The following is a 5,170-nucleotide window of genomic DNA, read 5'->3' as shown; positions in this document are numbered from 1 at the left end:
TAAAGCATAAAATAGATGCATTTGGCAACTAGCATGACCCTTGAAATCTTCAATTTCCATGGGTCTTCATCTTGGCTCGTCTTCATCGAAATGCCATCTTGAGACATTTTGGCCAAAAAAAAAACTAGCTAGAACGACTAAGATTAATCTAATAGTACAAAAATACTTAACGGTTCGCAGACCGTAGTTAGATTTACAAAAATACATAGCGGAACGCATTCCGTATTTTCTATCCTAGTCGGGCCCCACTAGTTGCCATTTTCAATAACCTGTTTTGAAAACAATCTTCCATTCACCCATTCACTATTTGTGAATGGCCCATGCAATTTTACGAAATACATAATTTAACACACAAAACTAGTAACTAACTTAGGTGGTTAATCCGATTAACGCGCCTAATTAAAACTAGTCAAAGTTGTTTAATCCATTATTTCTAAACGCAAAATGCTCACGCAATTAATTTAGCTCCCACTAAATTCCGCATCCATACTTAATTAATCCGATTAATTAAGTCGGCATAACCCATAATTTGTCAAAATCAAAAATTTTGCAAAAGTCGAAAAACCGAGGTCTAACCTCGTTAAAATAATTACTTAAAATTATTGAAACGACAAAATTTTCGCAAAATCGTATAGCTTAAAATCAAGCAAAAATCCCACGCAAATTGCTTGGTGGGTGCGCACCATGGCTGCTAGGCAGCCTATGCCTTGTGCTGTGGTGCGTGATGTTAGCACGCTGCGTCCAGCACAGCAAGCCACGCTGCTAGCACCAGCAGCCTGCCAGGCATGCTATGCATGCTGGCTAGCAAGCTGGCGCCTATCAGCAAGTGGTGCGCTGGCCTGGTGCTTGCTGCCATGCTGCCCAGCAGCATCCCTTCGCAAGCCAGCCCCTTGCCACTGCTCCACGCACTCAGCCCTAAGCCTCCCCGCCACACAGCAGCGCATAACATCATCATGGCACACCCCTGTGCGCACCATAGGCAGCCACATGTGGGCTGCTAGGCAGCCCGGCTAGCCTTGGTGGCGCTTGGGTGTTTTTGCCTTGATTTGCGTGCCATTTCTCGGAATTTAATTTCGATTTGTGTGTGACGAAATTTAATTCTAAATTATATTTTAGAATTAATTTGAGGAAAAAATAAAATAAAATAAAATAAGACTTAAATAAACTTATTTTTGTTGGTGCACAAGCCTAAATTATCCAAAAATTTTATTTTTTGAACAAAATTAGGTCTTTCTTTATGCTTAAAATAAAATGAGCTATGTCCATAATTAATCTTGCCAATATGCAAATTAATAATGGATTTGACAAAAGGGAGTTGGAAAAACAAACTAATCATCTAATGAAAAATTTTCCAACTTTCATACTTGTGTAAAATACCAAGATTACATCTTCCAATATGAAGATTAATCAAATTTTACTCACAAGTATTTGAACTTGATGGATTTTAATCAACCAAACATGAAAAATCCAAACTTTGTTCAATATGGAATTTAGGGTTAGGGTTCCAATCATTTAAACCTTTAAAGATTAGAACTTTAACATAATAGGAACTTGAAATTACAAGTTCACAACAAGCTTTCACATTCTATTGCAATTTATTTGCAAAATTTGTGAAAAACAAGTTTATGTGAAAAATGGTATATCAACTTAAGCACTAATAAAAACTCCATTATTATGCTTAAGGATATTTTTAAAACCAGTAGATTAGTGATGCAAATGTGCATTTAATCTAACCTTGTAATGCTTGCATTAATCAAGGCTTAAAAAGAATTAAAATTTTCGTTGAAAACCGAAAAACCCCAGAAAAAATGGGTTTCTGGTTCGAATTTAGCTTCTGGACAGCTCTCAAAGAGAGTTGAATCTGTTCCAGAATGTCGATTCCACCCAAAATCACTATTTTTGAGCCAAAATCTGGGTTCGACAGCCAAATCGAGAATAAAACCGAGTTTTAAAATTAATTAAAATGAGCATCTAATCTAATTAGAAGAACATGAACCAGAAAAATAAATTCTGTTAAAACACCATAATTAGAAAGTTAATTGCAAAAATTAAAAGGAGCGTGGCTCTGATAACACTGTAGGGTTTCGTAGTGACCCGACACTACGCGGAAGGAAACCCCCCAAGACCCGCCCCTTAATTAAAGCAATTAACAAGCATAATAAACTTAATCAAACAAGATTAAGAACAAGAATTATACCTTTGTTGCGTGCTTCGCTCTCGAAGAGCTCTTACTTCAAAATCCCGAAACTACGAGATCTCCGACGGATCGTACCCTCGACCCGACCCGAGCGTCCCAAGTCTTGAAGGTTAGTCAAGACCCGGACAAAACAAAACTATGAGTTTTACGAATCAAAGGTTTACTCTAATTACAAGAGTTGTCTTTTTAATTCCACTCAAGGTTGTGTATTTCCCAATACCATGCCTTTGGTATTTATAGGGAAATGCACCCTTGAACTTCATTCCCCAACCAATGTGGGAGAATGAATAATTTGATAATTAATTTATTTCCAAAAATAAATTAATAATTAAATTCAATCACAATGCAACAAGTGTCAAGGGGAGAGAGAAGGTTAGGTGAGGACCATGAAGAGGTAGGGGGGACCATTGCCTTGCTCCCCAAGGCTTTGCCCAAGCCTTGGTCCCCACCCCTCATAAAACCGCCCTAAGGAAAGGGGCTGCTGGGCTGCTGCCAGCTAGCAAGTCAGCTAGCAGTGCCAGCTAACCAAGCCAGCTAGCACCAGCCCAGCCAGCAGTCTCGCATCCCAGCCAGGCAGTGCATGCTTGGTGCTGGTCGATGCTTGGCGCTGGTACGTGCTAGTGCTAGGCGCAGGTGCGTGCTGGCGCTGGTGCTGGCCCTCGCCTCTCTAGCACATGCTCGCATAGCCAGCATGTGTGCTGCTAGCGAGCCACACATGCTGGCCCCTTGCCTCGCCATCCACACGCACCACCCTCGCATCCCTCGCTGCACCTCTCGCACACGCACCAGCACTAAACCCCACGCACATGCGCCACACGCATTGCTAGCCCAGCCAGTGCGCCTACGCACGCAAGGGCCTAGCATGCGTGCTCGGCGATGCTGCCAGGCACCCTCGCACTAGCACACATCAGCCAGTGCCTAGCACTGCTATGCTTGGTGCGAGGCACACACACACGCACATGCACATGCGCTAGTGCCTAGCACTACGATGGATGTGCTTGGTGCGTGTGTGGCCCTACCATGCGCACCTAGGCATCCAGGCAAGCACGTTGCTGTGTTGCGATGGTGCGCCTAGGCTACGATGGTCGGCGATGGTGCCTACGCATCATGTTAGGGCTGCGATAGCGCCTAGGCATGATGCTAGGGCTGCGATGGTCAGCGATGGTGTGCCTAGGCTGCGATGGTGCGCCTAGCACACCTAGTGTGCTTAGGCTTGCGCCTAGCCATGCTAGGTGCATGCTAGCTCGAACTAGCCTAGCATCCACGTGGTTAGACCATTGTGGTGCTACGGCTAGGTTCGTACTTGTTGCTTGTGATTTTGCGACGCTCGGCCTCGACGCCTTAGGCTCGATATCCGACGTCTGTATTCGTAAAACTCTGTCGACTCATTTAATCCTTTTGGATTAATTCGTCGTCTCGGATCGGTGATTCGATTGGGTTCGACCCGAAAGGTTCAGTTAAGATTAAGCTGTAATATCAATTGTAACTCGATATTTCTAATCGGAAGTGGCCTCCACCTAGGCATTCCGATCACTTGATTTTACTGAAGAATTAACTCTGTAATAATTTTAAATCCTCTATCGGAAGAATACACTTGTTGGAAGGACACCATTCCTTTCAGATTTCACGTCTCGTCGAATTCTATATTCGACTCGACTTGCGACGCTCGGTCTCGACGTTCTAAGCTCGATATCCGACGTCTTTGTTCGTAAAACTCTGACGACTCATCAAATCCTTCAGATTGATTCGTCGTCTCGAATGGTGGTTCGATTGGGTTCGACCCGAAGGGTTCATTCAAGATTAAGCTGTAATATTAATTGTACATTAATGTTACTGATCGGAAGCGGGCTCCACCTAGGCATTCCGATCACTTGACCTTACTGAAGAATTAGCTTTCTAATAATTCTGAACCCTCTACCGGAATAATACACTTGTGGAAGGACACCATTCCTTTTAGTTTAGTATTATAATGTCTATGTAACTGTATTATGTATAAAATGTTTTCGAACTAAAATTATATATTTTACGGGATGGAGTTGGAATTACTCAGTTTACCTGATTTTGGAAGTTTTCTCTCTTTTCTTGTTTCTGATTTATTTTTCTGGATGGTAAGAGGGTACTCGGTTACGTGTGTGGAGACGTTAGAAAAATCATGTAGCTAAGACAATTTAGTTTACTTCCGAACTTAGTTATTTTCCTTTTTTTATTTTTTTTACTTTATTTAAATGTTTTACAGTTTGGATGTATTGACTATTTTATTTTTCACCACTTAGACTACTTAGTTTATTAAATTGTATTTTGTTTTGCTTTGCATTTGTTTTCTACGGAAAATAAGTATAGCAGTAATACTCCCAAGGTTCGATGGTTGGGTTTTGAAAGTTAAAAAAGTTACTCTATTGTTTTAAAAGACTCGAATACTGGGGGTGTTACAACTTGGTATTAGAGCCAGCTCCAATCAGTTTAGTTCAGTTTAGCTTAGTTCAGTAAATAAGAACATGCACTAGGATGCACCATGCTCATTAGTCATTATGCGCTCGGTGTGAATTAAATTTCTCCATGGTAATAGCTTTCAAAATTAAACATCTCCATATTTGCAATTTATTAATTTTAGAGAGTAAATTACAGAGTGTTTTTTGGAGAAAGAAATTTCTAAAGAGCAAAATTGAGGAGCGAGAGAAATTTATAAACGCAATTGATAAGGGGTTTTCCCCCGCCACGTGGACCAATGAAGCCCTGCCACGTGTTGTCCACGTGGACCAACCAGAGTCCGCCACGTGTCACCTCGTGAGATGCCCACGGTGGACCAATCAGGTCATGACACGTGGCAGAAAAAATCGCCAAATGGGTAAGTGACCTTTATGGCCCAAATTCCTAGGCAAGCCCAGTCAGTCCTAGGTTACAGAAACCTAGTACTGGACCCGCACTTCGAGACCCTATAAAAGGGAGATGTTACCTCTAAGGAATAGGATTCAG

This window comes from Chenopodium quinoa, unplaced genomic scaffold (assembly GCF_001683475.1).
Source record: "Chenopodium quinoa cultivar QQ74 unplaced genomic scaffold, ASM168347v1, whole genome shotgun sequence".
Lineage (NCBI taxonomy): Eukaryota > Viridiplantae > Streptophyta > Magnoliopsida > Caryophyllales > Amaranthaceae > Chenopodium > Chenopodium quinoa.
The sequence above is the reverse complement of the archived record's forward strand: the minus strand, read 5'-3'. Positions refer to the sequence as shown.